Below are 19,257 nucleotides of genomic sequence, written 5' to 3' on the forward strand. Positions count from 1 at the left end.
GGGCGAGGCAAAAGAGCCTTTTGTCCTGATCTAAATGAGTTCCTAGGTCTGTGGAAGACTGCTAAATTATTAAGGATGTGCTAGAAGTTTGACTTTTTGATGTTTCTTTTCTTGCATTGCACCAAGGGAACCTTTGGCAAAGAATCCAAAGATTTTAAATAGAAAGTATCTGATCTAGGTTTGCAATAATCACGATGCTTCATAGACTGAAGTTGCAGAATGTCTGCCTAATCTAATAAACTTCCTCATTAACCTACATTGTCTATATCTGGATAGTATTTCAGATCTTTCTGCTGCAGAATACAGCACACTACTGTGTATCGTGATGGACATTAAGCTGCCGGCTACAATTTGACTACAGGACACCTTCATCTTGTTTTAAGTGTTCAGCCAAGGTGGGGGGGAGGGTTGGCCTATTAAGTGATGATTTGCGTAAACAGATAGATTCGTATTGATGGCATGAGCATTCCCATGATGGCCAAAGGGCAAATTTAATCCACTGAGATATCCACGTCAAAGTCAAAGAGCAGAATCTATTTTCAATCCACTTATCTGAGTCCTCGATTTTCTGCGGATTTGTGTTTTTTATTCAACCTAATGAAAAAGGCTTTTGAAAGAAGGTGGAGCACATTAATCACAACCACTGGGTGCATTTATGTACGGATGTGTGGTAAGCTTGCACTATTAATTGTTGTAAAATCGCAATCTCGATAACCCTGTTCATGATTTTTTTTTAATGACTTTGATTCTCATTTAATTTTTTGAGCCGACTGCATTCCAAACGTTATTCCTTTCTTCTGTGAGTCTTAAACATAGACTGTATGAAATAGGTTTTAAAGTGACCCCAAGCACTGCAGTGCTAACCCTTCTCTTCACTGAAGCCTCTATGTTTACAGGCTTGTGGTGATGCGCAGTGTGCTATAGGTGCCAAAATAAATCTGTTTGCTACTGCCAATTAGTTTTTTGTCGTGGCCAAAACAATCGTGGCAGTGAATTGTGATATAAAGTCTTAGCAAATAAAATCGTGATTAATATTTTTCCCTGAATTGTGCAGGCCTTATGTATGGTGATAGGAAATATTTTCTTCAAACTCATTCTGAATAATAAGTGTCCAGCAGCAGATATGCATTCTGATGTAGTAACAAGTCTGAATGCTTTGGATGTAGAGAAGTTGGATGAGGAATAGAGTTGTTTACTCTCCTTTCCTCTTTTCAAGACAACCTCTTGGCTCTTCGAGTGATTGACATATTTACTCCTAAAGTCCACCACCATCCCTTTCTCCATCTTTCACTGCCCTTAACGACACCTCATCCTGTTGAGAATGGGCCGACGGAGGCAGGAGATTAGGGGCTAATATGGTATTGGAAAGGAGGAATTATCTCACCCTATCTTTTCTCATAAACTCAGAGGCGAGAGGACATTCCTCCAGCCTGACTGACAGACTGCTGCACTCATTGACTGACAGCCGCCAAGGTTAGGGTACGACATATTGAAGTCAAGTTTAAAAGCCAGTTAGCAGCGTACCGTCGTGCCTCAGGTCATTGTGGGTGACCGCCTGTGCTATCAGCTCTAATCCGGGCCTAAAGCCTCGTTCCCTATTCTCACAGGACCAATATTGCTCTGGTACGTGACATGGTTTTGAAATCAATTCTTAGAAGTATGGTGATTTTAATTATTTGCAAATCTACCACGTCTATAATACGTAAAGTAAAAGTTTGAAGGCAAATTCCTGTCTGTGTTAAGGACAGAGGTCTCAGAATAGTATTAATCCATTGCAAATCAAATTCTGCAGTATTTTTATCTCGTATTGAAACGAACGATTGCTGTGTTCCAACCCTGTCACCTAGAAATTACATTTATTATACTCCTTATGTGCTACAGCAAATTTGTTTTCGGAGACCAAATAACATTTTGGTCAACAATATAAGGAAATATTTTGACTGTCTGTCTTTGAAGGTCTGATAGTTTAGGAATACTAGGAACTTTTAGTTTAAATAAAGGTTATAGTCTTGGTTTAACATTTAAAAAGTCAACAGTGGCATGAAGCATGAGACAGGACTTGTTTACTTAACATTTAAATGAAATTACAATCTTTCCCTAACCGTTGTTGCCTAAACCTAACCAGCACTTTCCACTCCCACCACCCTCCAACAACAGCTGAAGAACATAACGTGTAAAATGTTGCCAATTAACATAATCCTGCCTTCCCTCAAAATGTATCCCTATGAGACAGGGTTATCTGTACTTACTGTTATTAAAAATGCAGACAGAGGTGGAACAAGTTATTAACTGTGCATGCACTTGAATGACAATGTTGCTACCAATGTTCTGCAACAACCTGATTTCTTAAATGTCAAGTAAATGAGAAAGACAGTTTCTCTAATTTGAATAATGGATTCAGAAGCCTTGTAAACACAGCTCGATATCTGCTGGAAAAACACAATATCTCAGCTATGTATACATGGAACTGGGTTCGTAACAACGGGGTTTTTACAAGAGCACATGAGCATGACTCAGAAAGGGAAAAAATGTGGCAGCAGTACGGTACTACACATCCGTACTACAGTACGGATTGTGGGCAACCTCATCCGATCAGTACATTCCTGTTTCTGAATAATTAAATCTAAAATTGAAACTGACACTAAAATAAAAATCTGTGTTTTAAAGAAGTCTAAATCAGTCAGTTTCCACAGCCAAACAATGGAGTATTTGTTCAAATCACACGTTCAGTGAATCATTATTATAGACTGTCTGCTCCCTGTGCGGCCCATAGACCTTCAATAACATAAAATCTGCAAGTCTTGGTTAAAAATTTGGTTAGGGATAAATTTTGTTCTTAAACAGTTGTATGCAAACATTGTTTACTAGAGTAGTAGTTTCACCATTCTAAATCCCAAAGTTACAACTTACGTATTTAGATGTTTGTTCGACAGGGTCATTCATTTATTGTTCCCGACAAACTGACCTGTAGTAGCCCCATGTGAATAAGGCTTAAGTCACTTTTCATCAGGCCTCTTCTGTTTTTCATAATCTGCTTCTGCTTTAAATGCTGCAAGATTAGACTCACCTTGCATTAAACTCTGTCTCCTCTAGTTCCCCTGAGAACAGAGATTGGACTCCCCATTCCTGAGTCACTTTTATGTCGCCCTTCCCTTGCTGTTATCTACTCTATGGAAAATGTGCTTATTGGATTTTAGTGACAAACAGGAGGCATTCAAGTTTACATCTATTTACACGCTTCTCAGGCAATGCGGCTTTTCATGTTCACTCAGAGAACTGATGCATTTGCCAACAAAATGACAAAAAACATGCTGTCAAGACGCTGACGACGTTCAAAGCAGCTGACAGGCTTTGCGCCAGATGCCTCGTACATGCCTTAAGGGATTATTTTTGACCATATTTTATTTCCCAATATGTCCTGCACAGTGGAAAACGATACAAAATATGCAATTTATAATATTCAGCTGTTTACCTATGTTATTAAGCAGTGATGCTTTTCAGAGAGCTCTCAAAATAGACCAGGATTCAATATGCTATGTCCTGTTGGATTGATGAAATATGTTTTCACCTTGGGAGTTACTGTAATAGCATTGTAGTTTAGTATATAGTTCTATAAGCATCACTTGTAATGAGCAGGCAGCTAAGAACCCTACATACTACATTCATTTGGTTCTATACAAACTACAACAAATTACCGACAGTCCAAGACCACATGTACATTTCACTTACAGTTTATACTACTTGTTACTGTATATTCACATTAATACAGTACAGTATGCGCAGCATCACTACACTGCATGGTGAATCCTTTAAACACCACCTTCAACTTTGAGGGGGATTATCCTTTAATAAGGTTTAAGCCAAATATAAGAAGACTCTTTAATTAAGCAAATCATTTTAAGCCATGTGGCTGTGATGCTTTCAAATAAATGTCATAGTTTCATGTTTGTCAAATCAGCCTCCAACCTGAAATAAAGAGAAAATTGAGGACAGTGTTCTGGTGCAGATTACTGTACATTTTTATGGCTGGACAATAATTAAATGTGACATTTAAATATTTTTTATTTTCAGTACAACAAAGACGATAAGAAAGGTTTTTTTTTTTTTTTGGGGGGGGGTGAAAAAAGGCAACACAAAACTAAAAGTAAATTATGAACCAAAGGTGCTTCTATAACTTGATAATAATGACGTCTCTAAATGTGAATGATGTCTCTGAAATCTAATATGGAGCACAAATCCACAGAACCTGTATTAAAATCAATAAAAAAAAACAGCCATGAGTAAGCACGATGGAGCCTAGTTGTGACTTGTTATTTACTCTCATTGTTTCCTCTTGAGGAACAGAGGTTACATAGCTAAATGAATCTCCTCAGGACCTTGATGGCATTTGCCTTCCCACACATTAAAGATAATGGAATAATTCATTTGCCCTTGAGTCGCCTGCCATGCATCCATTCAGAACTCCTTATTGGGTCGCCCGCAAATTGAATGAACCTTCTTTCCATAAAAAGGTAATGGAGTCCCTCAGATAGCCCTCTAAATAACATGGATGGTAGGGGCGTCAAGATGAACCAATTTATTATCTACCTCAGAAGAAGGTGCGAACGGAGGCCAAGGTCACGCTCTCATTGATTACCGGTTCCCCTGTAGGGAAATGATAATCATGTGTACCAACATGGACCAGGGTCACCTCCAGCCATCACCAGGATGGGTTAGAAATCCTCCAGGGAGGAAGTACAGTAAGGCTCTGTCGTCGGACAATATTGTTTTAGCTTACAGGATTTATTGCACGGTTAAACAATTTCAAATGATGTGATAGCATGGTTGGAGTATACGCCAACCTGATCTACTCAAATGGATACAGTACATTGATAAACACTGAAAAAGTGACACTAAAAGGTATTTAATTAACATAAGAAAATACACCACATATACTATGTTAAATATACTCTTTTACACTGATCATATCTTTTTCATGTTGTGCAAAAAGGACAGGACATTAGTTTGAACTAGAAGCTCAATTTTAAATAAAGAAATCTTAATGTTTTTGTGAAACTGGCCATACATTTGACCAGTTGTTGAGATCATTTTTTTTCAAAGAATGTAAGGAATCACTAGAGGTATCTCCAAAGTTAGTTTTTGCAGCAGGTAGAGTCAGTTTACAGCACTTCAGCATAACTGCAGCAAATGACTAAAGATTATTCACAGCAGTGTTTTTTTTTAAAGGAGTTGAGAGTCAAGTTAATCATTTGGTTCATGCAATCAGTAGCTTTTCTTCTTATCTCTGGTCAGGCCCGGCATCTCCTCCACATTATGTGCTCTGCCCTCAGGGATACATCCTGTGCTCTTTGCAAGGTCACTCAGCTTTCATGATTACGGTAACACATGAAAGACAGAAATACTAAAACAGCAGTTTGGACGCAAGTGGTTTTACAGAAACAGAAGCAAAATCGTTCTAAGCATAATTTTTCCAACACCAGTTTTCAATGAAATAAGCAAGTTTCTTTTTGTGCATTGTGGCCTACAGTTCCAAGAGCCAACAAAAATGCATACTGTCTTATAATATGTCATGGAAGACCTGCAGTAAACATGCTTGTTATGCAAACCCATTCTCACCAACCTAAATCATGATGTTGGGTTGCAACACAAATCTGAATTAATTGAGAGGCCAGATAGGTAGTTAAAATTTCCATCTGGCATCTTCCTCTGCTGGAACAGCTTAAAGGAGAAAAAAAAAAAAACTCTTGCAAATGCAGAAGACTGGTAAATGAGCCCATAGAGTTGCAAATAATGATTATTATCTTTATTTATTGATCTGTAATTCATTTCTTAGTTAATCAATGACTCGTTTGACCTAGAAGTTGTCACAGAATAGTTTAAAGCGTCCATCGCATTCTCCTAAAGCTCAGGTGATCAAAAATGTCTTATTTTGTCCGACCAATAGTCCAAACCTAAGGTATTCAGCTTACTATAATAGAAGCTGAAGAAAAACACTCTAGACAGTCTTGACAATTGAGAAGCTGAAAACTTCAATTGTTTGTTGAAAAAAATAACTAATCAAGTCATTAAAAACAATTGCAGATTATTTGTTTATTAAAAATAATTTAATAATTCCAGCTCCAATTTAAATATTTCAAGCAAGGCTTTCTGTTTACTTCCATTAAAAAAGTGCATGCCTGATCTCCAGTCAGAGTTAAGGTCCAGCTGAACTTCATTATAGCATTTTAGGCGTGTAGTTAAATGGTCCAAAATAGACACAGGCAATGACAGAAGGAAAAGAGTGCTCAAAAGAGTACAAGGAGTACCTCTCTCAAGAAGTCAAAGCCTTGTAGCTGTTAGGGATGGATTTTTTTTTTTAAGATACTTTTTATGCAACATAGGGTCTGCAGTATGTTGCATAAAAAGATCACTGGACCACCATGCTAACTCTAGTTACATAATATTGTGTTGACTGCTTTGCTCATCTTTTACAGGCTAACGGCGTTTCTGTCTCAAAAGCAGATCAAGTCTAGCAGACAGCCAATAGCAACCACACTGATTGGCAACAAGGGGGAGAAGTGGGTGGAGAAAGTCAGGTGGTGTCTTGATTGCTTTCTTTAGTCTTCACATTCTGCATGCCCTGCTCCATTTTTAAGATGATTGATTTAGATGTGAATGTCAGGCTGCTTAGCTAATGTAAAGTAACCGACACCTGCACACACTCATACATACACATATACACGTACATACACACAGCTCATGCACAGTCATGTGTAGTGGACAGCGTGGGGATACTTATTCTATGCCTGTCAGCAGAGGATTGCTTACCAGGTTGGGCTTTAGAATAGTACTAGAGAGATGATGCAAAGATGCTGTGAGATTACTGCAACAGATTTTTTAAACATTTAAAATTTCCCTAAAGACACTGGATTGAGATAAGAGTATATATGTATGACATGAGAAAGAGACAGTGTGAGGGACAAATAATGTAGTGAAGTAAACAGAGGGAGAGGGAGAGGGAGAGAGAGAGAGAGAGATATTAGAGTGAGGATTTAACACCCGTGGCCCATGTAACAGCACACAGGGTGTAGCAGAAGACGTGGGAGGAGGTCATGACTTTGATACACTACAGACAGCGGGTGTCACAGGAATGTGAAGCTCTACTCGCAAAACCAAGACTCTGCTTCTTGGACGAGACTCAAATAGACAGGAGGTTAAAGCAGCACAGAAACGAAGACGAAACAAGCCTGGAGGTCTGATACAAGCATACAGAGGCAGTGGGGAGTGAGTTGGCTGGAGATTGGATATGATGCTATCCACTAAGGTACATTTATAGCAACAAAATGGTGGTCGATCTGCTGGATCGCTTGGATGCTGCGCCTCCATCCGCCCGTGTGGCACGCCTGGTAGGGGGCAGAGATGGAATGGTGATTATGTACATGAGGGAGGATCCCTGGGACAGTTTACCTGATAAAGTCTCCAAGCCAAAAGCAGCGTGATAAGAGTGCATAGTGTGAAAACTAAGTGAAGAAAAAAAAGACCGGTGTCAGGCAGTTTAAGTTGTTGTAGAACCTGAAAAAATTTGAGTTTATGGTACTATTTATGTCCTATGTTGTGCAGCTTCAGTGTTAAGTTTAATGGTGGTGCTGTATATCTAACTGTTCTTTTTATTGCTTTCCTACTTGTTAAAAAAAAAAAGTATGTCCTAGCAAGTTTCTTTGTTAAAAAAAAAGAAGAAAAAAAAGACTCAATATCTATTTCTCTACCGTAGGCAGGCAGCTCAATTTTAGGTATAATTTAGAACAAATTGAATTCCATGAATCCAATCATGAACCTCACCATCAGCCATTTTCCCGGCCAAGACATAATTTATTATAAACATGCCTATTTGTAATATAGATGGGATAGTGTCTACACAACATGAAGGATCCAGTTGTTACTTGTAATAGGACTTTAAGCCTCGCCCCCTTCCTGAGAGACGGCACACTGCTCTATGAGGGCATCTCAATCAACAAGAAGAAGAGAAAAAAATCTTCTGTTTTCTCAATTCTGAGCCACATTCTCTTCTACTGACGTTGATAATCTAATGAGGGCACAGATACTGTGAAACGTGCTCCTGTGAATAATTCATTTGGCTATTATGCACTGGAGAGCGCGTCACAGCTTAGGATGTGTTCGAAGAAAAAGAAAGATGGAAAGGCGAAAGTAAGGAAACATGATGGTCCATCCTGAACTGGTTCTCTAATTACCAGCGTATATCTAGCTCTTGTCATGAGTTTGCTCACTCTCTCTCCCGTGCCAAGGTGTCGATTGGCCAATTGAGTTTCATTCCGCCTGTCATTGTCAACCGCAAACCTGTTATGTTTACTGACACAAATTAGTCAGGAACTCCAACAGCTCATTAAGGCAAGAGGGAGAGATTGAAATAGCAAAGTATACTCTATGGTCACAATCTGTTCCCACGTTGAGGTCTGTACGTATATCCAGACAGCTGTGTGAAAAAACCCTTACGGTAATGCTATGAATTATTCCCACAGAGCAACTTCAGGGAAACGTGATGGTGGATAATTGGAGGCAGATATGGGAAAAGGCAGCTCAGAGGGTCCTTATTGCACAGAGCTAGGGCTGCTGGTCTGTCAAAGCAGATTCTAAATTAGCTTTAGTGTCAGAAAAAAGTATTTTACCATCTTCTTTGCAGTTGCTTGTAAATATAACTTGTTTGAATGTCTGTTTTCACAATTAATTGGGACAGGTGTGCTGCCATAGTTGATAATGTTTTTTTAGGTTCTCTTAAAAGAAAAAACTTCACACAGGCCCAAAACTTGCACTTAATATAGAGCAACAGGAATGCCAAATCCTGAAACCATCTGTCAGCTGCTGTTTGAGTGAAGAAATTATACTTCATTTGGAAAAATAAGACCCCTTCCACATCATTGACATGCAGGCCCATTTCCCTGATCCAACAGTTTTTTGAAAGGCTTCCCTCTTTGTCGTCTTCTTTGGTCAAACTTTGAAGAAACACTATCTGCCAATCATCCACAGGCTTTTACCTTAGCAGCTCCCTTCTGGCGTGTTCATCGCTGGTGTCATAGTGCTAATTAAACACTGGGTGTGTGCAATAATTATTTCTCGCTGCACTCCACATACATGAGACACATTAGCATATATGCAGAAGGGCCTTCAGTAATCTCCTTCACACAGGAAGAAGTGCAATGAGGAAGTGCGCCTCACAAGCTGCTAATTAAACCCAACTATGCCTGCTTCCCTCCTTCTGCCTTCACACAAAGAACCCTCTAATCACGTCTAACTCGATTTGGAAGCAAGTAATTGATGCACACGTAAGGTTTATGATGCGTGAAAGAGGAGAAACACAGTTTAGATGTTAACAATCTGGGTAAGCAGGACCATGTAACACCAGAGTTATTTCTTTTCTAAATGCGCCTGAAATGGCATCATTGATTATGACCACAAAGGGCAAAACGGCGATGATGATAACAGTGGTGATGATGATGATGATGATGATTATGATGGGAGCAGCACCACATTGTTGGCATTCATAACAGGTTTTGGGCTAATCCAGAGTTAGACGAGCTTTGTGAATATTGCTTTCTGCTGGGGGTGCAGTCTTTATTCCCATGTGAAAATCCCTTTTCTTTTGCTCTACACTCCGCACTGGAATAAACTTTGTGTCACATTTTGCTTTTCAAGCCAAAGCGGCTTGTAACAGGAATGAAATGTAAAGCAGCAGCCACAGGGAAGGGTGCCATCTTTGTCAGAGCCTCGGGCTTCAGCCTCCAATTCACAGGGATGTGCTGCTGCCCTAACTCTGACATGAGCTCACTCTAGCAAATATTATTACCATGCAGACAGCACTGACACATACATGTAACAATATCTGACATGTCACCATCCAAATAGATCATTTCTTCTCAAATCACACACACTGTGCAGCCACATCATGTCGTGTGAAGACGTTATTGAAATGTTGACATTCCTCAACATTCCCTCCTACGTGATCCCCCCCCCTCCTCCTCTCAGCCCGTAGCGGCTCCTATGATTAACCACAGAGCTCTTGTGAATCTGAGTACTAGCATTGTGATTTGAATTTAGCTCTACAGAGAGTAGGCAAACAGAAAGAGCTGCCAATAGAATCCAGCAGGTTTGTCCAAGTCAAATAAAGCCTTTAGGCTAGGATTCGCTGGTTAAAAAAAATAGTTTATTTCCAAAAGGGATTTATCCTTTTGTTGATATTGCAGATTTCATTCAAATTAACTCTAGAGAAGAGCATCTATTTCCTCTTTTTAATGAGCTGTTTGGACTTTAGTAATAATCAGAATACTTTATTGATTGCCTCAGGGAAATTATTTTGTTGCAGTTGCTCACAGTCAAATTCAAGGTAAAATAAGAGTGAGAAAAGAGCAATAAGTGTCTAAGTAACATGGCAACAGTAATAAATAAATAAAGATGTTACGTAGAAGAGTCATGACCGAAAGAACGAGTTCCAGTGTACAAGCTGAGGGTGGCTGGCATCTCCCTAGAGATAGGGTAAGAAGCACAGTCGTCCGTGAGGAGCTCGGGGTAGAGCCGCTGCTCCGTCGCGTCCAAAGCAGCCAGGTGAGGTGGTTCGGGCATCTGGTAAGGATGCCTCCTGGGCGACTCCCTAGGAAGGTGTTCCAAGCATGTCCAGCTGGGAGGAGGCCTCGGGGAAGACCCAGGACTAGGTGGAGGGATTATATCTCCAACCTGGCCTGGGAACACCTTGGGCTCCCCCAGTCGGAGCTGCTTATTGTGGCTCGGGAAAGGGAAGTTTGGGGTCCCTTGATGGAGCTGCTCCCCCTGGGACCCGTTACTGGATAAGCAGACGGAAGTGGATGGATGTATTGATGGTTAAGTAGAAATTAGTGAGATTAGGTCAAAAGTAAGATTAGGTTAAAAAGATTGTTTAAAATGGATTGTACGTAGATGTGATGTGAGCAACCTGTTTGAAAGTTGTAAGTCTTCTGGTAGCTGTGCCAAGAGAAATCTCACTCATTCCAAATCTTGTAGAGGCGCAGATCGTAGGTATGTGTTAGGAGATAACATAGGCACAAGCAAATTATTGCTAACCAAAATGCTAGTTAACATTCTTAATTAAACCTGACTTATTTAATTGAACAGCTAATGTGGGTCAAAACTGCCTGCAAGCTTTTCCTGACTATAAGGTAATTTATCTACTGTGCGACAGTAAGTTGCGTGGTAATGACACAATTATTAGCCTATTTTAACAAAAACATCTGCTACAGAGCAATAACCTGAGATACAAGGTTATGCTTTAATACATTGTTGTGTTTCTTGAGGAATAAATAATCAACAAATAGTCTTTAAACGCTTCAGATGGAAAGTTACTTGCTGTCAAAGTGACGCCAAAATGAATGGGAATCAATGGAATGCTAACGGCAGGTGATGGCCTGTTGGCCTAAGAATCTCTCCGTAGGAGGTACGCTTTCTGGATACTTGCTTACCCCTTTGGCAGGAAACGACCTCCTGTGGTGCATTGTGTTTGTCTGAGTCTGTCACTGAAGGTGCTCCTGAGACTAACAAGTGTGTTGTGGAGTGGGTGGGAGGAGTTGTCCAGGAAGGATAGTATTTGGACATGGTCCCCTCTCTGACACTAGACGTGTTTGAGAACAGCCCGGTCTGCACAGAATCAATCACCAGCGATCGCCGCCGAATGCATGCCAGTCGGATTTGTGTCTGACTTGATCCGGACTTGCTGTCGACGTCATGCACACGTGGGCAAAGATAACCTCCCAAGATCAAGGCAGCCTATGTTTTGAGACGCAGACAACGCAGTTGCGTTTCACCGAATGCAAGACCCAGGCGGATCCAGGGCATGTTGAGAAACCGAGTCAACATGATGTTGTTTTATATAAACCTTTTGTTTTTTAATGGGAGGGATTTTAACTGTTTGTATGTGATTTAAAGGCTTATTGTGTACAGAACACGTGTTGCTGATAGTTACGTTTAGAAAGTAGATGGAGTACATTTGTTCTAAATTTGATTACGGATCATCTACAGCCGGATGTTTATTACTTTCAGTAACAGATCGCATGTAGATCATTTTGACAACTACTCTGTCATAATAAAAACAACTGGAGACTTTGTACAAGCTGATATAGGGGTGTGATAACATTTTCTTAATACAAATTCAGACCTAACAGAATGTGAGTTTTCTGTGACTTCCTGTTCAGCCTTCAGGCTGCAGGGAAACAGCTGGAAACGTTGGGGATGGATGGTGTCTGATTTTGCTGACGCTCTGATATTTTTGTGGCGACATTTACTTTTCCAACATATGTAAGTTCTTACTTTGTAAAACCTGCATGTAATTCCTTTTTTTCTCAAATAATAGACTCATTCTTTAACACACAGCATTTTAAGACACACTAGTTCATTAGCTGGAAAGAGACATCCAAGTTATCAATTTAAACAGGCAAAACAAAATTCCAAAGAATTTCAGTAAGGAGCTTCTATTAATATTAACAGAGTATAGTTGTTAACAAAAAAATAAAATTGCATGCCTAACTTTGGAAGCATCCTACAAAACAACTTAATGGAATTAACAGTATTTTATATGTTTACGATATTAAATATAGATTTATAAATGTTGTCTTGTGGGTATCTTAAAAGGACGGCCAGGGTTAAAAGAGCGACATACGGTGTTCTGGCTTAGAGCTGTTTTGATAATAATTTTAGGTAATGTCTACCTTCAACATCCAGTTTGGGCTTTTTATGTCACGTTAAATTACATTCAAACCACAAAGCTAAGTGTCTGATTTGCCAAAAAATAAAATACCTGCAAAAAACCCAGACTGTTAATAAATTACACTTCCTGTTGTTGTGGACGTATTTCCGAATTCTTCAGAGACCATGACAAAAAAAACAGTTCTGTCCAAAAACAATTAAAAAAATAAATAAACCCAGTCTTCAGTAACAGTAAACGTAGAATGGATCATTGGGAAATGAAAATAGTTTTCCCTGTGCAGCAGACAGAAAGCTTTTTCATCAGATGGTCAGTCGAGGATTTAAGGATTCTGGAAATACATTCAGAACAGCGTCAGATGATTTTCTGGGTGTTTTTTTTTCAGGGAAACGGATCCCTAGCTCTGTGACTTGGAAATTATGGTAATAGATGACATGCACAAACTGGGGCAAATCTGGCTTTAACCCTTGTGTTGTCTTCCAGTCAACCATTAAAAAAAAAAAGTTAAAATTTGGGGTCAATTTGATCCAAGGACAACACAAGGGTTAAAATGTCCACCTGAGATCTGTGAACTGAACATACTGAAGCTTCATAACATCTGTAAAACAATCAAGCAGGGATTTCTTATATCCTACTTATGAACTCCATTAGAATTTCAAAGTCATGAAACTTCAAAGTCTTGCCAGTGCCCTAATGAGCAGCCATGTTAGGACTGAGTGTTAAGGTAAAAGGTCCCAGTTTTCTTCCTGTTTCATCCTTATCCAACCTAACCGTCCAGCGGCCGTCTCTGTTGACCAATTGTTCCGAACAATAACAGTAAAGAGAACAAAGGGCATAAAGCCCCTTTACCCATTAGCAACTAGTCTATATCCACGACTTTCCACTTCAGGGATTGCTCCAGTGCCGATGGATATTCCGCTGGATGTCCCTCATTTCCGGATGTCCGCTACCTTCCGCTTTCTTTGTGTTGCCATTTTAATCTCTGGTCAATATATGAGGACTATGGTTAACTGCTCCTCAGATCTCTGCAGGGTATATCTAGACAGCTAGCCTGACTATCACTTGAGTTTTCAGTTCAAGGACTTTTTTCTGTTCAAGGTAGTTTTGAATGTACACATGTTCCAAAAAAAAAGTTCCTCCCAAAGGCTATTGACGCTGCCCAAGACGATTATGATTGGTTAAAAGAAATGGCTAGAAACCAGGGCATGTTTTTCTCCCATCACAGAATGCTGTGTACACTCGCCAGACCCTCCTCCACATTGTTGTGAAGGAAGGTCTTGTAATGAAGGTCTGGTGAGACTATAGAGCAAGATTTTCAACTGGCCAGTCCTGTAACCACACCATCCATACAGCCTTATATACTCAGGAAATTAGCATTGTGAATACATCTCTGGGTAAGTGCTCGTGGATGTGATTGGAGGTCATGGAGTTGCTCATGCATTATCATGCCGTGACATTTGACAGCCTCACATTTACAGACGAATATAGTCACTGAGGTCCTGTACAGCCTCGCTCACACTGGCATAATAGCATTTAAATATTTCTGACATGTTCGTAGCATTCTAATCACCCTGAGTGAACTTTGCTTGGACTTACAGTTCTTAGGTAAACACTTCCCTGGCCGGAGGCGGAGGTCTGAGCCAATCAACTCATTTGTTCTGTGTGGAAGTGATTGCTGCTGAGTGGAGGCTGCTTTAATTTGATGGATGTGTGGTTCACCAAGCGGTGGATTTGGTTGTAATTACTCTTTGTGCTTACCGTGATAAGGAAATTAATCAAGCCATTATGTTGTTCCCATTTTATCATTGGGACACAATAATTGAATAAACCAACATCACTTGTCGTCAATGTCACTCTGGCTCACAGCATACTTACTCGCTGGAAGGGTAAAGGGCTCAATATTGCTGATTTGCTGATAGCGAGGCGAAGATGTTCAGCTTATTTCATATTTAAAGACTTAGGTTGTCATTCTGATTGAAATAATCAGTGCCATTTCTTCAAATTGAATTACAAAGCCACATTATCAACTATACATAGGATGGACAACAAAATTATGTTTTCAACAAACAGCTTTAAGTTCATTGAAAAATGTGTAAGAAGCATTCAATTATTCAGAGGAAGAAAAACTGTACATTTATGGATTTTATTTTTTGGGACATCTCTCAAATCTTGTTATTGGGGGGAAATATTTGGTCATTTAACATCTTTTGGCCTGAAACAGTTATTAAAAGGAGAGAATCAGAAGTTTAGAGGTCAACCCTCCTAATTGGTGGAACTGCGAATGACCTATAGACATCTGAAATGTGACAAGAGGCTCCAACTGCTTTTCTTGTAAGGATTCACAATCTCAGAATGTTGAACAACACATTTTTAAGCTTATTTTCTTTTAAAGTTTGTACATAAATTCTTAATAATTATAGCTGTAAAATAAATGTAGTGGAGTAAAACAGTACATTTTGTTCAGAAATGAAGTAGAGTATAAGTATAAAGGAGAATGAAATAGAAATACTCAGTTCCAGCATATTAAAATTGTACTGTAGTAAATGGGGTTAGTTACTAAATTATTGAGAACATTTACTTAAGAGAATGAATTTATAGATAAATCATGAACCTTGACATTAAAACAGAAAACAGAAAACCCATGCCCATCATTACCTAATTACAACATAGTGTACTGTCAAAGCTTAATGCTGAAGTTGGATGTTACATTTGTAACAAAATAGCGAAGACAGGAAATTGCCTGGAGCCACTGATACCTCCTAACTGCGGCTGAACAGCCATTAAATCTTTGATGTTCCCTTCCATCATTCCTTCCTCCCATCATGCATAGTAAGGAAGTAGAGGCAGCCAATTTGGGGCACAGCTCAGCCGCCCAAAAGGATTTGCATCCATCCTTGCAATTTATTCTAGCAGCAATCTAAAAAAAAAAAAGCTATTACCCATCTGCGTAAGTTTTGGAGAAAAATCCCCTCCACTGGGGGCATTGATGGTGTGAGTTTCTTAACTTAAAGAAACGAAACAGCACTTTTACATGAAAAACACTTGTTCCAGGGGGCATGACAACATCCAGAACATTTTTCACAAGTGCAGTTATGCAAACTATATAAATTTCATGGCAAACAAGTATTGAGTAGTCAGATCTCTTGGATTATAATTTCCGAAACATACCAGCTCTTTCAGAATTCAGATTTAGTACAGTTTGGATGGCAGCGTCATTGATAAAGTCGTTGACTCTTTATGTGCCTAGTTGATTGGGACTGCTTGATTGCATTGCCTTGTTTGTGTGGAAATGATTGCCTCACAGTCTCTTAACATCTAATCAATAACACTTAAATGTCCCCACCATGCATTTAAAGCGTTGGAACGGGTTTCAGCGTAAGTACCTTACAAGTTAGCCCTGTGAGGGATGTGTTTGATTCACTTTGTGTGCATTTTAACGGCTCGTTTGTGTCCTTATGATAAAGGTGTTCTTGACTCAAGTCTGAAACTTGGATAAACACTCTTGTTGAAAATGAAAGTGCCTTGAGACCACCCTGTTTGGGTTTTAATTGTGGTAGTAGATCATCCCTTTCCCTGGTAATTATCTCAACTATCAGCACTCCTATAATAACTATAATCAATTGCTCCTGGTGGCTCTTACAGGGATGATGAAAAGTTTATTAGTCTCCCTGAACCTCATGAGTGGCGGGGGAACTCTTAAATCATCTGTGGACATTGGGAGAAAATATAAAAGCATCCTTTTCTGCACACTTTACTGTCACTTACACAAATTTCTCCTGAGAGGATTAAGGTCATGCGAGTCCTTCCTCCGTCTCCATTATCAGCTCCGATAGCCTTGGCGTGTTTACAAGCTTGTAACTTTGAGCAGAGTTCCTTAAGCGCTAATTTGCACAATTTGGCAACCTTTCACTTTGTATAATCAGGATGTTTGGGTTGTTCTACTGAGGCCCCTCCACTATACTATGTGTAGAAGTTTCTTTCAAGAGTTCTGCAGTTACTGTCAAGCATTTTAAAACAAACCATCAACATTTGATTTGCATTTTCCACACCATTTTTTTTAATTGAATTTGACATAATACGTGCTTTACAAATCCAGAAAGAAAATATTAAAAAACTCCACTTATCTTGTTAAGACTTCTCAAAGTGACGTATCATCCATTGATCCCCTGATTTGGTTTTCTTGTTGCTTTAGGGATAGCTGTATTGATCCTTCCATGTATATCCCCTAACTCGTTTGCCACAGTTTGTTATTCACTTGCTCTATTAGGCGCGAGTCTTCTCAGCAATCAGCAGGACAGAGCACCTGTGAGGATGGCATGGCAACCGAAATGACGCAGGGTTGATCAATATGGATTTTTTTTTTAAAGTCCGAATTTTTATTCTTAGCACAATGGATAAACATTTAAAACAACATAAAGCTCAGGATTAGACTCAAAATATTTCCACTTACTAAAACCAGTACACATGAAAGTCATTATAACTAGCAGAAATCTTCATTTCATTACAAAAACTGAAGTGTAAAAAAACAAAATGTGTTACAAGGGTTACATACAAGGCTAATTCCAGGCCAGTAACTTCCTGGAGTCCCTGCTGGTTGCTAAGCAAGGTTAACATGCTGCTGGGTATAGCTAGACAAGTATCTATCTCTTATCTAACTCCCTTCAACAAAGTAAAAAGCATACAGCATTTCCACAAAATACTCCTTTCAGGCGCCACAAGCCACAGAGTGAAAACCACTGATCCATTCAATAGTTAAGAGCCTTAGTTAAGAGTCTTAGTTATGAGTCTTACATTTTGTTTTAGGCCAAGGAGTTTGTGCAATTGAATGCGAGACGAGAAGAGACCCCCCCCTAGTAGGAGTGCATTATATATTGATATGTTAAGTATATAAAGATATCACATTGACTGTGAGGCTTAGTTGTGTTTTGATTTAGAGCTCGCTTGAAACGCTGTAATGATCATGTTTCATTGGTCAGTTTCCATGCCACTTGCACACGTTAGTGCACGTCAGCGCACGGGGCACTACGTGACAAACCCTATGGAGGTACCATGTGATGTGTGTGCATATTTCAACAGAGTGAGAGTGTAAATGGAGACATATATAGAGACAACAAAACGGAACAAATCATAAGTGCATGATACCATCCCCCCCAAAAAACTGTTGCATTTAATACGCCAGAGCTAGCCAAACAAGCCTCACTAGCGAGTGTTTTTGCAAGTGGCACAAAGTCCAACAAGAACTCGAAGAGACATATCGAAATCACCAACGCTATGACCTATTATTATGCCAAAGATATGATGCCCATCCACAAAGTGGAAAAGAAAGGCTTCAAGAAGCTTCTGAATTAACTAGACAAATGGTACCAAATCCCATCCTGCACCTATTTCTCCCAGGTAGCTATCTCGCGACTTTATAAAAGGTGGTGCAGGCAGAGTTTGAAATACGCCACACTACGGAGCCGTATAGAAGTCTAACAATATTGTTATGAATCTTATTATAATGTGTTTTCCACGTAACCTTTGTAATTTTACATATGTTTCAAAATATGAATATGAATATATTCATAATCGATATAGCAATATCACATTCTGTCAATAGCGTGCAACCCTAGTACTTGTATTGTATAAAATTGAGTTGCATTATAAACCGGGCCTACAATACGTGTAGGGCAGCCTAAAGCCTATACACATTCTTTTAGGGTGCCCTACAATACTAAGCTAGTATTAACATATTCATATATCATCATGCTTTAATCTTAAACATACACGTGGAAGGATCAGTAAATCAATAAGCTTACCTGTATCATACGTAAGCATATCATCATGTTATTGAGTTTTTGTTTTTTTACAAATAGCTGATTTATCTTTGCTAATAATATGTTGGATTCATGTTCATGTATATTTTCAGACTTATTTAGGTTTGGGGAGGGAAAGTATTAACACAATAATTTGGCGGCCCCCCTACAGTTACTCTGAGGACCCCGCTGTTGAAGATCTCTGGTTAAGAGGATATTATACCACCTTTAAATAAAGAGTATGAATTAAGAGGTTGTCGATAATCCAGTGTACACTTGTGGTGCAGACATGTCTAATTAAACAAAATGAATTGAACTAAATAGACTCTGGAAGAAAAGTTTGTGAAGCTACACTGATCTATGCTGAGACAGCAAAACACAGCCGAGTGCATTTGTCTGTGCTTTCAGGAACAGATGAAATCACAGAAAATGTATGAATGGCCCTCGAGTGTCTCTCTATCTTGTAAGATCTTGTTGTGTCACGTCGGGGGGTATCTATAGACACAAGGGTTAGAAAGGAAAAGGTTGCATTCGAGTGCTGTGTTTTGTTGTGTCTCCATTGATCCTCTTGACTACTGCACACACTCAAATGCCCCAGAAGGCTTCCTGGAGCAAATTATCAGGCAGTTTTCTTCACACACTTGGAGTAAACACTTGATGTGAAAAAGCAGAATGCAGATGAAAACCTGTCTTGCAGAATGTAATTAATGCAGCTGAGAATGCAATTTGTGTTAATCGCTGGAG

General features: G+C 39.4%; 1 protein-coding gene and 1 long non-coding RNA gene across 2 annotated transcripts in view; one reads left to right on the plus strand and one right to left on the minus strand.

Moving 5' to 3' along the window:
- srrm4 (serine/arginine repetitive matrix 4) overlaps window positions 1–19,257 on the plus strand; it is a 57,888-nt gene that overhangs the window by 14,896 nt on the left and 23,735 nt on the right. The gene's annotated exons all lie outside the window — the stretch shown is intronic.
- LOC117945325 overlaps window positions 17,406–19,257 on the minus strand; it is a 19,190-nt gene continuing 17,338 nt past the window's right edge. Inside the window, exon 3 of the long non-coding RNA XR_004656773.1 lies at window positions 17,406–17,417. This is a non-coding gene — a long non-coding RNA (uncharacterized LOC117945325). The remainder of the gene's footprint in view (window positions 17,418–19,257) is intronic.

This window comes from Etheostoma cragini, chromosome 5 (assembly GCF_013103735.1).
Source record: "Etheostoma cragini isolate CJK2018 chromosome 5, CSU_Ecrag_1.0, whole genome shotgun sequence".
NCBI lineage: Eukaryota > Metazoa > Chordata > Actinopteri > Perciformes > Percidae > Etheostoma > Etheostoma cragini.